The following is a 19,568-nucleotide window of genomic DNA, read 5'->3' on the forward strand; positions in this document are numbered from 1 at the left end:
CTCGGACTCGCCTGAATGTAAAGGCCCGACGCTGCATTGGACAGGCGGCATGCCGAGTAGGAAAATCCGGGGAAGCCTTCGTTGTTTTCCACTTGTTTTCACGCGGCTGTATTTTGACTGCCAATGTTAAAATCGTACTCACTGTGTTAATTAGACTCAAGGTCGCACGCGACCGTTTTTTTGATACATTTAAAAAAAAAAAAGAATACGAATGAATTGGTCGCAGGCCTACGTTTTGAAAACTGTTACCGACGGCGAAGAAACTGTCGGCCAGCAAAATGTCTCCTCTGTTTCACCTTCGACATTTAATCGCCTGACTGGAATTGTTGAATAAATGTAAGTATTGCATTAAGCGTAAGTATTTTAACTGGCTAGTTCAAACGCTATTGAGTGTTAGCCTCAAGGCGATTACTCCTTTTTGTGTTTTGTTTTAGCATGGGCCTCGAATGTTTCTCGGCTATTTTGGCTTTTGTCTTATAACTCCTTTTCTTGCGGGAACTGTTACGTTGTGGAATTAGCTTTCCTTCACCATTAGCTTCGCGCCGCTTAACGTTTTAATTGCCATTGGTGTTCCTTCGACTGGATTCGCATTGTGTTCTCAGCGCCTTTGATTAACTTAAGTCGTCATGGCACGTTAAAAAGACGACGTTTCTTGTTGTTATTTAACGGGGGTGCTCAGGTGACTTCGTCGAGAGCCGAGTTTTAGCTTAGCTTGTGTGTACAACATGGCGGAGTTAGCCGACAGACTGAGGGAAAATGGAGCCCACGGGATAACGTCGTCGTTAATGCCTCGGTTAGAAAGATGCGCACTTGAACGAGATTAATTCGCACGACCTGTTTCACTCATTTGCTAAGAATATGTCTAACAAAGTGTAGCGACAATTCTTTTGGGGCTGTTTTTAGATGAGTCCGGAATTGTTGTCGAATACAGAAGCCATTTTGCTAGACAACTATTGTTAATTACATATTTGCCTGCACTGGCAAGACGTGTCTATTACCAATTTACAGGCGTTACTAAATACACGCGGTTGGCCAAAAGTAGGCAATGTATGTTTACATTTAATCGCATTTTCAGTGAGGTAAAGTCGTCACTCATACATTCTAACACATTTGCCACCCCAAAAAAATCTAAATATAAAGGGGAAGGCAAGTAGGTAACTTTAGCCTGTTAAAATTCGAAGTCTAAACAAGCCCACGTATGTAACTCAAAAATATTGACTCAGTTGTGTGTTAGTTTATGCTCGTAAATACTTGAAATGTCCCGCTTCTACAACGTTCCTCAGACCTTTCCTGAGCAATGTGATGCTCAACACCACACAAATCCACGACGTTTTCACCTCAGATCAACTCATGATTTATCCCAGGATCATCTAAAATAGAATTAAGACCTCAAGACTGAGCTGTTTTCAAATTACGGTTTCAAGAAAGGGTTAGTATTCAATATAGGGTTACCAGGCAAGCTTCAGGGTTTCAAAGAATGCAGGGTGTCAGGAGTGGGTTTTCAAGCCTTGGTTTCAGTTTGTAGTCAGGGATTAAGGTTTGACAATCTTTCAAGCAAGGGTTAGTGTTGCAGAATGGGTCTTCAAGTTAATTGTTATGGTTTCAAGCCAGGGCTGGGGTTTGCAGTAATTAGTATCAGTTTGAAGTCATGGTTTCAAGCCACGTATTCCACTCTTCCTTAAAAAGTTCAATAGTGTATGCCTGATTTGGGGCCAGCATGTCATGTTTATCTAGTTTCTATGTGCTCAATCCCTGTTGTTGACATTTATGTCCAAACTAAGAATACATCTTGGTGTCCGCTATTGGAGAAAAGTTGGTTGTGAATGTCTGATGTTACAAGGACACTGTATAGTAAACTCATATGTGCATATTATGTTCAACTGCAACAAAAGCTGTCACAATTGTTCCTCATTTTCAGTTTGAATAAAGACACTTGAACTACCATCACTTGTTTGTTGTAATCTTTTGGGAACTGGAAATTTTGCTACAATATTTTGCTGACAAGTTCGGACTGGCTGCTTTGTGCTTTTCATTTTAGCAGGTGCGGCAGGGTGAAATCGTCGAGCACGGGCAGACCCAGCTGACACGTTATGCCATTAATTGCACTTGTGCATTATAATAACAAACAGTTTAATGTCAATTAAGACTAGGTTTCCAGCCTGAGTTCTGGTTTGGAGTTGGGCTCTCATGTCGGGTGGGGCCAATGTTTTAATGAAGGTTACTCCTTTAGCCTAGTCGGAATCATACCATCCTCCTTACCTCAACCTTTGAATAAATACATTTTCCTTCCAACCTTTCTACCTCCAGTTTACCTATACATCCATACTTACTTGATCCTCAACACCAACATCTTGCCCACCTCCTGCCTTTCCAAAAGTAAATAAGATGACCATAAAACAATGACTACTTTTGGCCAAGTCTGTTCTGGACGGAAACAACTGTAGAAGAGCAGCACCACAAAGCACAATTTATTGTCCCAACAGCGCCCCCGCGCGTATGCTTCTCCCCAAACTACAGCCATGTCCGGCTTGTTGCGCAATACGAATGACGAGGGCGGAAATGGGCGGTGCTTAAAGTGCAAGCTTGCGCCCTCTGCCGTTCCAATGCGGTCGCTACACGAAGGCGGACATTGGAAGTAAAATGCGCCTTTTGAATGTCGTCCCGTGACGGAAAGGTACGCTCAGATTCTTCCAGGTTACTGCTGACACGAGGCTAACGCTGGAAGCCCGTCCTCCTTGAACAAGGGTACGTCGCACGCACACGCACACGCACGCACGTCGCGTGGACACGACAACGTGCTGCTGGATTCGTGTGCATCGCCTTGTATAAACGTCGGCTAGAAGCGCCGTTAGTCGTCGTGACGTAATTGTGCAACCGTACGCGTGTTATGTTTGTTTTCCAATCCAAATAGCTACATCGTCGTAACTCCTACGAGAAGTACGCATGCGCGTAACGAGGGGGCGCTCTTGTCCCAGGATGTTATTAGGGCGCGTGTTGAAGGATGACCTTTGAAACATCCAATTGGGATAGAGAGGAATCAATACCGAAAGGTGGGGGTGGGGGGTGAAAATGAAAGCATCACAATTATTACAACTCAATCGACTATTGTACTTTCTTGGTTGTGCCCTGTGATTAATAATTACAAAAACGAATGTATCAAATGAATATCGACTTATTAGAGGCCTCTTGCCCAAAGTCAGGTAGACTGCAGCGCCCCTTTGCCCCAATAGCACAATTGGAATAGAGATGGATGACTTTCTTGATTGTTTTCTCTCATCTTACCCGTCAGGATGTTTCATTATGAAAGTGAGCGCCGCATCATTGGAGGCAAGCGCCCGACTCTCACTTTTCTGAGCCCTTATGGGGACAGTGTAAAACACTTGATGTTGCTTAATGTCTGAAAATGGTCATCAACCAGGGGCGGAGCCAGAACGTAGCTAATGGAAAAATCAGAGTGGGCCTGAATATTTCTCTCACTGAGGACAATCCTCCTGTCCCGACACATGGCATATTCAAATAAAACGACAAACTGAATTATATGAAGTTCGGATATTCCTGAGACAACCACAATTATGCCATTTTTAATATTTGATCAAATAAAAAACACAATGAAGCACTAATTCCAAAATAATTGGATAATAATTTACTAAGCATTTAAAAGTTTTTTTTTTTTTTTCATGAATCCCACTGGGTGGGCAGTCTGTCAATCTGGGTGGTCCTGTGCACACCCAGGCCCACCCATGGCACCACCCCTGTCATCAACTGTCATCAAAATTCGTGTTTTCGACATATGGCCTCTTAGACCGATTGCCCCAATATTTTGGATTGAATGGCCTTTTGCTCTTGCTCTCCATAGGCACTCCCGGTCGAGAAAAAGCTTCATATCACTTCATGTCGGAAAACTATGGCCAAGTTTCACCAAAGCTCATGCGCACATCTCTACTAATGCCCACTTCAACCTCAGAAAATATAAAAACGATCGGCCCTATATTTTGGATTTTATGGCGGCCGAGTATTCTCCTCCATGGAAAAAGGTTCAAGTCAGGAAACTGCAATATTTTGATTTTGCGGACATGAACGTGTTCCTCTCCATTGGCTTTATGGCAAAAGGCATGTCCATGAAATGCCAATTATTGAGGCAATCATTTGAGAGGTTGCAGTGGGCAGAAGTCGAGCTGTCCACATCCGTTTCGGTGACGACTACTAACTTTTTTTTTAACCTTCCGTGAAGTATTTTGGGCTGCCGCCATTTATAGCGCCTGTCCTAGTCTGCGAGTGTTTATCTTGGCTGACGTCAGCCCGTCGGCGCCCGTCGGCGCCCGTCGGCGCCCGTCGGCGCCCGTCGGCGCCCGTCTTCCATTTGATCACCTACGTGCCTCTTCACGCCGTCACCCGACGGTTCATCGATTCAAGGCATTCTTTGCCAACGGTCTGGTTTGGAAGGACGCTCTTTTCGGCCCAAGTCTGATACCGTGTCGCTCAAACTGCCAATTTAGGTCATCTTCGCTTTGGACGCATCGTCCGACATTCGTGTCAAAGGCTCGATGGCGCTGTCATTGGCCACTCCAATACAAATTTGTCTTGTTGCCGCTAACAACATGGCTGCGAACTGAGAGTGAGTGTTGGCGACTCAGCAAATTTGCTCGCTATTTTTAGCGACTTTTCCGGCCCGCCTACTGACGTTAAAAAAAAAAAAAAGTGTAAATTCTCGTATTCATTTTTATGTTGTCTGGCAGAAGGCTATTGCAGAGTCAGTCATGTTTATGTTGCAAAGCAGCAATTGATCCACATGTGGGGAAACGTTTGACCAGAGGTAGGTGCTTCCTACTGTGGGATCAATAAAGGCATTCTTATCTTATCTTATCTTCCAAGCTGCAAATATTTTGCCCCTGTGAATGTAAAGTTTTCAAAATATTCATTAATCACAGATAAAAGTAATTAATTAAGTAAGTAATTTATTTCTATTAATGCTGCTGAAACTCATACTTGTAAAAGAAAAAAAAAAGCTTTACAAGAAAGTCACCGTCGTCCGTCATTTTTCCCGGGGGGAATAGTAACCGTCTATAGGCCGGTCCGCCTCCACTTTTAAACGTCCGTCCGTCAGCGAGCCCGACTAAACTTTCACTCACAGTTGCTAACAGTACATATACTTTTCAGGAAGAAGACCTTTGCCTCATTTTTGAAGAACACTTGGGCTCACTACGTTACTGTATTTTGCGTGTTACGGCGGGACGTGAAATCTTTTTTTAGGTGCTGCTCGGTCTTTAGCGTTGAGAGTAAGAGCCGCTGTTTCAGCGAGTGACTTTTGTCGTCCCAGAGGGCCCCGACGTGTATGCAAAAACAACAGGCTGAAAAAGTACAGGCTGTCTGCAAACAGGAAGTGCACGCGGCCACTTCCTCCCGAAGCCAAACAAGCCGCGCGCCTCGCACGCCCCTCCCTTTGGCGGCCTGTCCTCGTGAACGGGCCCTCCCGTCCCCCCGCCCCCTCCCTCGGTAGCAGCGCCGCCATGTCCTGCGTCTTCGTCCGACAACCCCCCCCCCCCCCCCCAACTCGCCCCGCCTGCTCGCTCTCTTTGCCAGCATGCCCAAGTGGCTGCCTGGAGATGAAGGAGCTAATTAATTTGATTTAGGCAGTGGAAAAAGCAGCCGTCCGTCCCCTGTCCCTCCTCCACACTGCACGGAGCCCCCTCCCGCTTTATTTTCCACCAGTCTCCTTTGGCAACGTGCGCACGCTCAGTCCCCTCTGGGTCTCCTGCGTTGGATTCCCCCGCGCTTACACAACTGACTGCTTGCGTTTTGTGCCACGCCGCTCCAGGTTTAGTCCGAGTCGGCGGCAATTGCGGGCGGGCGGCCTCGTCGGAGGCCCGCGCGGGCTCTCGCCGTCTAATTGGAGGCTTCCTGTGTTGCTTTTGCAGGTCGCTCCCAACGTCTGCAGCATCCGGCACGCAAACTCCTCAAGTGATGCCGAAAAAGGTGAGCGCTTGCGTTTTGGACCGCGAGGTCCATCCGTTCATTTTGCCGACAGCACTTGTCCCAATTAGGCAATCGCAAACCAATCGTTTGTCGAAAAAGTCATCTATTCAAAGCCGAAGGCCTGTTTTGTTATAAAAGTGTGGCCTCGGTGACATCTTGTGTTATTTTGGTGCCAAGGAACTTAGTTGAAGCGAGTTGAGGAGCTTCATGTCGCTCTTCTTTGGCATCTGCGGGCACAGGGAGCACTCGATAAATAGTTTGAATTGTAAATACAACGCCAACGATCATCCACAAACACTTTAATACAATTTTAGATGCATCAAACAACATCAGCCATAAAGATGAAGTCACGCCAAACATTTTTTTTTTTTCCAAGGATATGTTCCCAGCAGGCCCACTAGTCGAAACTCGATATTCTGATAAAAATTGCCTTTGTGGAATAAGCACTTTTCAGCCATCTCCGGGGGCGGCCATTTTGTCACTTCTGTCGACTGAAAACATCACAACTGCTCACAACGACCAATCACGGTTCAGATTCAGAAAACAGGTCAGCCGCGATTGGTCGTCAGTCGACAGCATTTTGTCACTTTTCCTACCTCCACTAGCTCCTCCCCAAAACACAAAAGTTGAGATGATGATTTCAACATACAGTCCGGTAATTCCTTGGAACCAAGATGCTACAAGATGGCGCCAAAGCCCTATCGAATGCAAAAGTAGGACTACTTTTTTGTCTTCCATTCCTTGTTCTTCTGCGCGGTTTACCGGAGGTCGGCGAAGATGGCGCATTACTGCCGCCAACTGATCATGTCCCTGCATTGCAACAACACCACAACCGATTGATGGTGGCCCGATGCTGGGAGTTTTTCTGCCGCCATCTAGTGGCGAGGGTTTCAAGCGCACTCGATGCAAATGATGGGAAAAATGTCGTTTTCCAACCCGGACGTTGTTCACTGGACCTTGTCGGGTTAAAAATCCCTAAATGATTGGATAATTGGGAGTCGTGACTCCAGCCCAAGCAGTAAAAAAAAAAAAAAAAAAAGCAAGAAACTAGCTTACCAATGACACAGTGTGCCTGTCAAGGTCTTTTGCCATCGGTGTGCGCGTGTAAACATTCGTCCATTTTGGTGGCGCGGCGGCTGCAAAACAGCTGCTGCCTCCATGGCTTCCTCTTGAAGAAAGCGCCGACATTGGAGGCCTTTCAAAGCTTTTGTGAAGCGCGTCCAAGTCAGCTGGAGGCCAGGTGAGTCATCCGTCCCCTCTGGAGGTCACTGAGGATGTGCGCTGACACGCGGGTGTTGTGAGCCGCCTGCGCTCAGGATGGGAAACGTTGAGTCATTGCGTCATTTGGAATTGGGAGGCTTCTTGTTGTTGTTGTTGTTGTTGTTGTTGTTGTTGTTGTTGTTGTTGTTGTTGTTGTCGTCGTTGTTGTCGTCGTCGTCGGTGGTGGAGAAACCGGCTCAAACAGCCGCGAGCCTGTGCACGCGAGAAACGGATTGCTCTGGCGAAGCTTGACAGCCGCCGTAAAAAACGCGAGTCGCTCAGTCGACCAGCACGTCCGTATCGCATTTGAACACGCCCGGGTTTGAATCGTAACTCGGGGCCTCCTTTGTGGACGTCGGTCCGGTGGATTTTCTCCCCGCGCATTCCAAAAACATTCGTCTTCGCTTTACAATTGTCACGACGGGAAAGTTGATTAGGGCCAAACGCTATGAATTTCTTGAGGCCGATTCCGATATTTGGCAGAAAGAAATAACAGATAACCAACCGATAAATCGGCCGCTTACTATTCAGAAATATTTCATGAATAAATTAACATATTTTTGGGTCGCTTAACCTTTATAGCAACAAAGACATGAATTACAGGCAGGACATTTGATTGTTTTACAAAATACTTTGTCCTTCACAATTTCTTCGACGTAACAAAAGATTTCCAAGTCCGCAAACGGAGGAAATTTAGCAATCGATTCAGGCCATAAACGTATGGCGCACGCAAGCAACATCATGAGCGAAGCAAAACATGATTCATGCGTGATGCCCTTTTACTCCATCATTTATGAGTTGAAAAGAAAAACCCGAGACGCCTTTAGGGCACGTGAAAACCTTTGACTGAGGTGCCTTTGAAATGTATGAAAGAGAGTCCATTTTGACAAGACTGTAAATTTTATGGACGCGCATGCATGCATGTCGATGCCAGCCGGACATCTGTGAAAAGTGTCATGGGTCACCCAAGCACTTAATTGGAGTGTTCTAGCCAGGGGGCGGAGCCAGAACGTGGCTAATTGGAAAAATCAGGGTGGGCCTGAATAGTTCTCTCACTTCGCACAATCCTTCTGTCCCGACACATCGTATATTCAAATCAAATGACAAACTGAATATTATGCAGTTCAGATCTTCCTTAGACAACCGCAACTATGCCATTCTTAATATTCAATACAATAAAAAAACACAACTAAACGCAAATTAAAAAAATATATAAGAATCATTAAAAATATCGATTTTTTTTCATGAATCCCGCGCCCCTATCAATTTTAGGTTAGCTTAGCATTTAGCGTGGCTTCTTCATCTTTTGTCGTCATGGCTCGGCGAGTACGATACTTGTCAGAAACGTATGTTATTGTCCGCCACGCGGGTGCGGATTACTGACTTGGGAGTGACTCCGCAAGGTCTTTCGCCGCACTCGTAGCTAGCCCGAGCCGTTGCTAGCTGCTTCCTTGTAAGTCGCACACAGCTTCCCTCCGCCGACCTCCGACCTCCCTCGGTCGGTGACGAGGGTCCAGCCAAGCTTTTTGGGACTGTCTCGGCGCTTCTTCTTCTTCTTCTTGTACTTTATTGTGACGGTTGTCTTGGCGGCGGATTGTCAGTTTTGTTATTCAGTGCCGCTTATTTCGAGAGGACGGAGAAGGATGTGATTGGCGCAGAATAGCCTTCTGTCAAGCATGCATGTCCTTGACTTCCTGCCCGTACCTACTGAACAGCGTTGACTGCTTCATGAACAAGTAATCGTATATTGGCGTATAATCTGCAAAACTCCAGCCGATTATTATTGTTTTTGTTGTTTTTAAAGGCCTATACGATCGACTGATATAATCGGGCAATCTATTGATTGGCTTATGTGCCCGCCTCTTGTCCAACAAGCAACTATTTCAAAAGGATGGATGGAGCCCCAAAATCAAACACACTATGAGATTTTGTTTTTTTTAAATATATATATGTATATGTATATATATGTAGATGTATATATATATGTATATATATATGTCTATATATATGTATATATGTATATATATATATATATACATGTGTTTGTGTATATGTATATGTATACGTATATATACGTATATATGTATGTATATGTATATATATATATATATATGTATATGTATACGTATATATGTATATATGTATATATGTATGTATATATATGTATATATATATGTATATATATATGTATGTATATATATATGTATATATGTGTATATATACATATATATATGTATACGTATATATGTATGTATATATATATGTATACGTATATATGTATGTATATATATATATGTATATGTATATATATATGTATGTATATATATGTATACATTTGTGTATATATATATATATATATATGTGTGTATATATATAAAATAAGTTGGTGGTATGAGCAATGGATAACTGTTCAATTATTGGCTAAAAGCACATTTCTGTTCCTAATTGATTTGCTTGGGAAACGCAAAATGTTCTGAAGACCTCTTATTGGAAGCCATTGCCGTCAGACTGCTAAAATTGGGCAGGATGTGTTTACACGCTGTGCTATTTTTATATTATCTCTCTTCAGCCTTGATTTTTTTTTTTTTAATACTCTCTATTGCTCTCCACCGGCCTCCACGTGGGGAAAAAGCTTTGACCTCCACAGCGTCCTCGTCATTCTGAATGACGTCACGTGACTATTAATAGGCCGCGTCAAGTCGTGGGCACCGGAGACGCGGGCATGACGTTTCCCTCCAATTTCAAATCGACGCCACATGTCTGTGACATGCTTTTGCCAAGAATGGTAGGACAACCTCAACTAGGGCCGGACCGATATGGATTTTTACCGGGCCGATGCCGATATTTCCCACGTTTGGAATCACGCTAAACAATAAATTCATCAACTAGACTATGAATAAAATGACTTTTTTTTTTCGTCTTTTGACGCTTCCAACAAAAGGTAAGAATTACAGGCAGAACTTGAGACTGTGTTTTTTACATTTTCTGTTACAAAAGAGAAAAGCGTTTTTTTTGTTGTTGTTGTTGTTGTGAGGGTAATGAACATCATCATCATCATCTTGTTCTTATTTTTTTATTGCGAAGGAGGTCGCGGTTGTAGCAAGGACGCCTCTGCTCAGCCCGCCACATTCTTTGAGACCCGCGTTGCAAAAAAAGCAACGGCGAAGCACACGAGCGCGAGACAGCACAGATTGTCTTTTCCCTTGTGGCGGCAGCACTCTGTCAACAAAGCTGCCAAATCGCACTTGACGTCAACTCTTCGCTCCATGCAGCTCTGCTTACCTTTTGACTATGACATGATCGTTTTTTTCGGACGGCGCAGTTGCTTGAACGTGTCAGATCTTCACCCAGCCTGGCTTCCAAATCATGGGCAGCGAAATTCGCTCCATAGGCGGCATTATTATGATGACGATCATTACCCCGAACTGAGACTTGAACCTGTGAGGCAAGCGTGCTAACCACTTCAGCAATTTTCTGCCTTCTTACAATCCTTGGCTTGGCTTCAATGCCTTTTCGGACGCTTTTCCTCCCTTAACAAGCCATTTTTTAAATATTTACCCAAACAGATTTCCTCGTCAATTCCTACTAGATGGCCTTCATGTCAGTTTGATTCTCACAAAGTTTCTATTTATGGTGCGAGCTCCACGTTTTTGGAGAAGACGGCTTCCTGCTCGCCTGTGTTTTTCTTTTTTTTTTTTTTTTTTTTTTTTTCCTGGGGGGGGGGGGGGGTTGTTTTTCCTTTCGCCGCTCAGATGTCGCTTGGTAGCACAGTATGAAAAGCCGTGATCACGTTAGGGCCAAAGAGCCATGAATAGGGGCGGCCGGACGACGGGGGCGCTCTGAATGGCGCAGCTGATGGCGAACACGCGTGTGCATTCGGCACGCACGCACACTTTGTCTTTGCCACCAGGCGCGCCGCTTCTTACAAACTTGTTGCTTTCTTTCGCCCGCTCTTTCCACCCAGATATAATTCTTCGTCACGTGAAACCGTGCTGGAGTGAATGAGTTGGCGCTGGGTGGTGGTGGGGGGGGGCGGGGGTTATAAAAAAAAAAAAAAAAGTTTGTCCTCCAACTCCCGAGAGGCGCCAGAGAGGTCACAGGAACAACACCCAATCCCGGAGCGGTTCCCATGGCGACCAGTGTGGCGGCTCACAATGAGGGTGAGAGGGAGCGAGAGAGTGTTGAAAGGAGTGAGAGGGAAAGGGCAGGAGGCGAGCGAGCGAACGAACGAGCGAGCGAGCGAGCGGGCGGGCGGGCGGGCGAGCAGGCGGCTGGCGTCACTTGGTGGACCGGAGGGGGTGGGGCTGCTCAAATGAGCATGACGGCAACAGGACGACATCTTTGAACGGTCTGCCCTGGACGATTCTTTGGAAAAAAAAAAAAATCCCTCTTGCCGCAGGACAATCAGACAGCCGGCAAACGGCTCGGATGACAAAGTGGATTTCATGCTGCAATCCACTCGGGTGTGCTGCTCCTTCTGCTCTGTCCGCCTTGGCCACTAGGAGGCGGCGCTCTATGATGCACACACAAAGAAGAATAGACGTCTTCTACTACCCAGTCAGTTGCTGCAATATTAGTTTTTTCATTTTTTTAATGAGGATAAAAAAAAAAAAGAGAGAGAGTGGAACCTCCATTTAACCGACTCATTTGGGAAAGGTGGCGTCCGTTTTTGTCTCGTTTTTGTGCCTTAAAAATGCCCAGCACAGTACAAAACTATTGCAAATACGCGGATTGGGCTTTGAGTTCAGGTGGAAGTCAACCCCCCCAAAATTCTTTGCCAGAATATATTCTAAACACGGCATTCTGATAAATATTGTTTCCGTGGAATAAGAGCGAATCGAGCCGTTTTGAGCTATCTCGGTGGGTGGCCATTTTGTCACTAAACCAGGTGACATCAGAGTTGCTCCGGGCTCAGGAAACAACCAATCGCGGCTCGGCTGCTGTTTTCTGTAGCGGGGCCGCGATTGGCCGTTATCCCAGCATCTGTGATGTCATTTTCAGTGGACGGAAGTGAGAAAATGGCCGCCGCCGACATGGCTCAAAAGGGGTGCTGCTTTGCTCATTTTCCACATTCATCACACTGGCATGTTGAGACCACTGGAGGCGCATACAACATGTTCCGGTCAAGACAAGTTGTGGCTTGACTTCCCCTTTAAAGCGGAAGTCAACCCAAAGATCTTTTTTTCAAGAATATATTCCCAGCAGGCCTACTAGTTGAAACTGATTCGTTTTGCGTTCGTGGAATATAAGTTGTGCAGCAAAATGCACTCGTTTTTAGCCATCTCCGGGGGCGGCCATTTTGTTACTTCTGTCGACTGAAAATGACATCACAACTGCTCACAACGACCAATCACGGCTCAGATTCAGTAATCGGGTCGGCCGTGATTGGTCGTTGTGAGCGGTCATGATGTCATTTTCACTCGACAGAAGTGACAAAATGGCCGCCCCCAGACATGGCTAAAAACGAGTGGATTAACTCTCCACAAACGCAATATTTATCGGAATGCCCTGTTTCAACTAGTGGGCTTGCATAGAACATATTCCTGAAAAAAATATGTTTGCGTCAAATTTTGAAAAGTTGTCCAGTTCAGACTTACCTCGCTGGTGCTTTGGGGGTTGACAACGGTGTGCTTGTTCAACCTCTTACAATTGGACGCCATGAGAGAGGCGCTTGCCAACAAAAACAACAACAACAACAACAACAACAACAACAAAAAACCTGTATCTGTATCCCGCGGCAAAAATTGTCACGTTTGAGAGACGTGCGCACGCCCGTCCGTCCGTTTGAGTTGCGAAGCTAACGTCCTTGCTTTCCATCAGCGCTGATGGGACGTGCGTTGGCCAGTAGACGGTAGCCGGTGTATCGGACAGCGCTGGCGGAATTGCGCTCTACCTCCTTGTACGGCCTACCCTGACATTCTTGTTTTCCCGCCGTTCGCGTTGGAGTAGCAAGTTGCTTTCAATAGCAACGTGACAAGCGGCCGACATCTTTGGGGACTCGTCAATGCGCGGCCATTTCGACCCGCCGACGTCTCGGAATTTCGACCCGCTGGATATTTGGCGGTGAAACTTGTCAAGCAGTCGGAGAAAGCTGTTGCTTTCCTGGACGGCGAGATATGATCACAAACGATCGGGTTCTAGCGCTGGACTCCAATTTGAAGATGCTTTTGACCGCATTCTCTCCAAGCGAAATCACACAAAAAGATTAGCCAAGATTTGTGATAGCTCGTCGTCAGGTTGAAGTGCACACACACTTGACAGTGGACAGACCGGCTGTCCTTTTGGGGGGAATCTTGTCGCGTTGTTGCTTGAAATTCAAAACCGCCACTCAAGATGCTAACTGCTAGCATGTCATTCGGATTGAGCCTGAAGATAGCGGTGGCTCATGTTTGGTTGTTTCCATCCGGATTTCTCTTGGTTGTATGTTTAGTTGGATGGTAATTGCTTATTAAACTGCTGGAAAACTGCTTTTTGGCTGCATCGTTCACTCTGTGATGGCGGGCGCCAAATCGCGACTTGTCCGTACGCGGGCCTGCGATTGACCGGCGGCCTTCGAGTGCGGTCGGAGCTTCCGGCCTTGGTCACTTGACGGACGCACGTGCGCCGCTCAAGATCAAGCGGTCCGTTGAACGCCCGCGTTGACTTTGGAGCACACCGCTCGCCCCCCCCCCCCCAACCACCACCCCACCCTTTCTCCAACTTTGGCTCGGCTTCACAAGCGCATTCCCATCCGCCATTTGCCTGCCGCCACTCTCTCTCCCTCTCTGTTCTCTCTCTCTCTCTCTCTCTCTCTCTCTCTCTCTCTCTCTCTCTGTCTGTGTTTGGCGCCGTCCGTTCCTGCGTCCTCGCGCCCGGCCGGGGTCTTTGCGACTTGGCTCGGTTCCTGTTTGTTTTCAGCCATTTTGGGGACTCGCCGCTCTCGCTCGTGACAAACTGCTTAAATGGCGTCCTCGCGGCTCGCTCTGCCGCTCCCTCCCTCGCCCTATCGTCGGGCTTTGTGTGTATCAAGTAGTGTGTGTGTGTGTGTGTGTGGGGGGGGGTGTGTGCGTGGGGGTGTGTGTGTGCGTGTGTGTGTGTGTGTGTGTGTGTGTGTGCATGTGCATGGAGGGATAAAGGGAACAACACTTCCAAATAAAAAGAAGATTGGATTCAGTTGGGTGGGGTGTGAGGGGAGGAGGTTGGGGGGGGGGATTCACTTGCAAGGGGGGAATTGGGAAAAAACGCTCCAGTGGTGTGTGTGTGTGAGGTAAAACCTGGAGAGAGAGAGAGAGAGTGAGAGAGAGAGAGAGAGGGAGGGAGAGAGGGCAAGTTGGAGTGTGAGAATCGCTCCTGCCCTGTCTTCATACACCGCCTGTGTATACTCTCTCTCTCTCTCTCTCTCTCTCTCTCACTCTCTCACTCTCTCGCGTTCCCTCCCTTCCTCTCTCGCCCAGAGACGGAGGGGGAGAGCGAGAGAGAGAGAGGATCGCGGGGTTGAGAACACATCGCAGCAGAGATGCAGCAGGAGGCTTTCCGAGGTACGTTGTCTTGTTTGCTCGGCCGGAGAGGGAGAATAAGCGGAAGAGAAGCCGGGCCGGGCCGGGCCGGGCCGGGACGGCCCGGGACGACTTGTCTTGTCGGTTGCCTTTCCTTTCCTGCTTTTCCGCGCGTGAACAGGAGGCGGAGAGGGGCCGAGCTGGTGATTTGTGTTTATTTGTCGCCATGCGTGCGTCGGGGCGTGAGCGCTGGTGGGCGTGTGCGCGCGGACAGCTCGCGCGCGCGCGTGCGTGCGTGCCAGCCAGCCAGCCAGCCAGCCAGCCAGCCAGCGAACGAGCGAGCGAGGCCTTCGTCGAGCTCATCCTCGGCCTCTGTCGCACTTCTTTTTTTTTCCGAGGGCGGGCGCTGAAACTTTTGGACGGTTCCGAGCGGGTGGCGTCTCGACATAGGGGACTGACAGGTCAGAACGTGCGTGAAACGGCCTCGGTGGTGGGACACCCCCCCCCCTGCCCCCCATCCCCTCCCCTGGCCCCCACCCCTCCGCGACCACATGTCTTTCCGTTGAGTGTTCCTTTGGCTTGTTTTGGTTGTGGGTTGTGCGTGCGTCGTCCATTTTAGCTGAGTGTTGTTGCGCCGGAGGTTGTTGGAGGGCATATTGATGCCCTCGCGCACTGTTTTTTTTTTTTTTCTTTCTCCAAAACAGTCAGGCATCAGCTGCCATTCCACGGTTTCCAAGCGCCCCCCCCCCCCCCCCCCCCCATTAACGTATGGAAAGTACGATGCGCACTGCCATAGGGGGTCGAGGTCACAGGGAAGACGGGAGCTTTTGTTTTGCCGCTTTGGCCGACGAGTTGAGAAACTTTTGGGGTTACCGTAGCCCCGTCAACGTAAAGCCACTTCATCTTAAAATGATTTATGATTTCATTGCTGCTTTTTAACTAACGTCACTTCTCGCCGTTCATTTTTATTTTTCCACCCTTCGAATTCCATTTTGTTGGCACAATGTTGTGAAACAAACACGTTCTCTGTACTACCATTTTTTTTTTTTACATTGCCGCTAATCCAGCCTTTCTACAAGCCGTTAAACGGCGCTTTCATTCACTCAGAATATGACAGATCAAATTGCTCCCTTTTCCGAAAGCAGAAAACACCAAAAACTGCAATTTTCAAATGTTGCGTCTCCAATGAAACTGGTTTCACCCAAGCTATCTGATTTAATCCAGTAAATAACATGGAACTAAAAAATATATATATATATGCCATTCAATTGTCAAAAAGTGGCCACGATAGAGCCAAAAGTTTGATGAGAACAGCATATTAAGAATAGTTTTTAAGAGCTGAAGTTGGAAAAAAAAAACAGACAGACAAAATTCCCCCACCCATGGGAAGTTTCATTACATTTGCATTAACACAGTTCAAAAAAACAAAAATGGCCATCATAGAGCCTTAAGAGTTACTAAATTAACTACAACCCAACCGAACAATTAACGGGCCACTATCAGCTCTTCCAGAATCGGCAAAAGTCAGCATAAAAAAAAAAAACCTAATCTGCCAGACAGACAAAATACAAAGGTAACAACATTCAAACATTCACCGCTCCAAAAAGCGTCAACCCCCAAAAATAATCTGCAATTTTTTTGCCGATGTTTCTCCCTGTTGTAAAGATGAATGAATACTAAAGCACAAAGTATTGTCAACCAGGCAAATATTCTGCCTGTAATTTGGATCTTTATTGTTGTAAGCATTAAGGAACCCAAAAGAAATTGATTCTATTCACTATGTATTGATGAGTAATCAGCCAATTAATCGGTTGTCTGAATTTGCTTTTTTTCTGCCAAATATAGGGCTCGGCAAAAAAAGTGCCCAAAAATTGGCCCGGGCAGATGTTTGAATGTCATTATCTTTGTCTTATGTTGTAATGTATTCATGTGTAAAAAAAAAAAAAAATCCCAACACTTTAAAATCTCTAAAATCAGCCGATTAAATCGATTCCAATGGATCAGCCCCAGGAGGGAGGAGTCATTTGTTTGCTATGACTGTTTTATGGTAGCCATACTGTATGTAGGTATTGGCTTTTTAAAAATAGATTTATTCCTTTACTTTGAAATAATACGGCGATATTTGATTTGAAATTGCCGAATGGCTTTTGGAAGCCGTGACCTGTCATGCCTGCCGCCGCCGGCCTTTGAGCTTTGCCCCACTTTGTCGTCTCGTGGCCGCATTTGCTCATGCGGCCCAAAATATCCCGCAATAATGTTGGCCACCGCTTGTTTTGTACGTACCGGATTTTTTGCGCGTGTGTGGAACGCGCAAATCCTCGCTCTCTCGCGGCAGTCTGTCACGTCCTGGCATGTGGGAAAGGAGAGCCACGGTCGCCAATGTGCTTGTGAGCTCATTGAACTCCAGCTGAAAGGCACAAATGCAAAAAGCACATTCACACAGAAGCTGCTGTCGGCCACAGCTCACACCCGGACACTCGCACATACGCTTGCTGACGTCGCCCAGTCGGCCCCGCCTCTTAAAGCCACATGTGGGTCTGATGGGATTAGGACTTGTTCAATACTTTGTCCTTTATTATTTGTCAAACCTTACAACAGAGAGAAAAATCGGCAAATTTTATGATTTTTTTGGGGGGGGGGGGGGGCTGGCTGTTTCAATGTCTTGTTGTCATGAGTTACTGTGTCCCAAAAAAAAAAAAATGTTAAAAACAAAAATCTGCAAAAATGGACGATTTTTCACTCTTATAATATTTCATTGCAGTTTTTTTTTTTCCAATCACGGAAATTTTGCAGAAAATGAATACAGTTTGGAATATTAGCATCGTATGCGTATGTGATCTGTGGAAAAGGCGCAGCAGCGCAGCTCTATTGATCAAAGCTACCAAACGGCCGTTGCTTCCTGAGCCGCTCCCCAAATGCGATGGCCCATCGTAAGCGTTGAAACAAGAAAAAGGCCACAAACTTGAAAACATACACTTGAATACGCTTTTTTTTTTTTTTTTTTTTTTAAATGTCTGAGCTCCGTACTCCCAGGCAACCAACTTTGCTCAAATTGGAAGTTGGGCAGTTTAACAACATATGTCAAGTTTTGCTGTTGTGAAACTTGGCTTTGGCGCATTTCCATCCACGAAATAAGGCTCGACACAAGTCATTGTTGTCCCTTCTAGCGTCCCCCAACTTCAAGATGGAAATCAAAGCAAGTCAGCAAATTGTTTTGGAGCAAACAGATTGCTTGCAGAAGAATTGCAGAATTGTTGTCAGTCATTTCCATGTTCAAGTTCTTCCAACCTGAATTACTGCTCTAGCTTGATTGGAGCGGACTTGTGTCCAGTGGGGTGGAAATATGGCGAGCCAAAAGGAAAGGAAAGGTCCTGGGTGTCTCTAAGGCCCCTCCCCCCTTTCGGATGGCGACGACTCGGTGGAATGGTCTGGTTTGGTGCGGCGTCCAAGCATGCAGGCCGCCTCGTCCCGTCCGTCCGTCCGTCCGTCCGTCCGTCCCACTTGGTGTTTGTGGGACCGGGGGTGGCTGTAAAGTCGGCACCCTCCCCTTCACAGGCGAGCAAGCGCCGCTTCGATTCGGGCCCCTGCGGCCAGCCCGCTCGGGAGAGAAAAGCGCGAGCGACACCTTGGCCGTCCCGCGCGCCGGCGGCCGAGGCCCCCGCGTTTGTCCCCGCAGCCACGGGCTGGCCCCACGGCAACTCGCAACACGGCGGGGGCTTTTCGTCACGTCGGCGTTTCCAGTCAGCGCACATTTGGGAATGACGCTCCTTCCTCGAAGCTGCTTCGGTGGAAAAGCTCGCACATGTTACGCACATTACTGCTCACGCCAGCGGAGGGAAAAGTAGGACGCCATTCGCAGGAATTAAAAGCGGAAAGATTCCTTTTTTTTTTAATGCTGTAATTCGAGCCAAATGGATGAATACAATCATAACACTTGGGTCAGAAGTAGCAAATTATGGGTCAAACAGGCTTGGATTTTTTTAGGGGGGGGGGGGCAAAACAATGCATTTTGGGGCTTGTTTTGTGTGCGGGCAGGAAAATCAGCCCATTTCTTTCCTCTGTTGTCAAATCAACCAACATAGTCAAACGTACTGCCTGTAATTCATATCTTTATTCGAAGCATCAACCCATGAAGACCTAAAGCGCCTGGCGCAACATCTCCCCCGAGGCCGTCTATGGACCCACCCTCTTCAACCTGGGGTCCCCCCCCCCCCCCCCAAAAAAAAAGAATTGACATCTCAGCCCCTGGAGCGGAACATCATTACAAAAGAATTGGAGAGCTGAGACATGTGGCTTTCACGCAGGCCACAGTTTATTATCCATCTTGACTGTTTCAATCCAAGATGTCAAAACAAAATGTCAGTGCAAGAGAAGCGCCATTTTTTTATTCTTTTAAATCGAGCGGTCATTTCCATCCTCTATTCTGCGACAAAGACGTCGTCATTGTCTACAAAACACGCGTCTCAACCATGTATCACGTTCAAGTTTCAAGTCCGCAAGCTCGGCGTCTTTTTCACCGCCGTCCGTCACTTATTTCAGGGCACCCTCCGCGGGACCCAAAAGGAAGTTATTGTATTCGTCTTAGAATTTATTATTTTTATTTTTTTTTGTTAATCGTCAGATTAATCGGTTATCGGAATTGGATTCTGGCCTCAAAAATCTATTTGGGTCTGGATTTAATAGCCGCCGTACTTTATGACCAATCAGCCCAACAGGAAAGCTTTTCAAGTAAATTTGCGGCAAATCAGCCCGGCGCAGGGAGCCCTTTTTTTGCCGCCTGCCGAAGGGCGGCCGCCGTGCGGCCTGTGCCTTCGCACGCGTGCGTCACAGGGAGATGAAAAAATAGCCAAGGGGGGCGGT

At 46.9% G+C, this 19,568-nt stretch overlaps 1 protein-coding gene across 4 annotated transcripts in view; it reads left to right on the top strand.

Annotated features, from left to right (window-relative positions):
• Positions 1 to 2,605: 2,605 nt before the first annotated feature.
• Positions 2,606 to 19,568, top strand: part of zbtb4 (zinc finger and BTB domain containing 4) — a 31,628-nt gene continuing 14,665 nt past the window's right edge. The window contains exons 1-2 of one of the 4 annotated variants that reach the window (XM_086013981.1): positions 2,606 to 2,745; positions 5,916 to 5,973. The gene's annotated coding sequence lies outside the window, so the exon portion shown is untranslated. Of the gene's footprint in view, positions 2,746 to 5,915; positions 5,974 to 14,627; positions 14,751 to 14,774; positions 14,912 to 15,028; positions 15,170 to 19,568 lie in introns of those variants that run through there. The other 3 variants (XM_086013992.1, XM_086014011.1, XM_086014002.1) reach the window with 3 other exon arrangements.

This window comes from Filicampus tigris, chromosome 2 (assembly GCF_054856515.1).
Source record: "Filicampus tigris isolate MCC_2025a chromosome 2, RoL_Ftig_1.0, whole genome shotgun sequence".
NCBI classification, from domain to species: Eukaryota; Metazoa; Chordata; class Actinopteri; order Syngnathiformes; family Syngnathidae; genus Filicampus; species Filicampus tigris.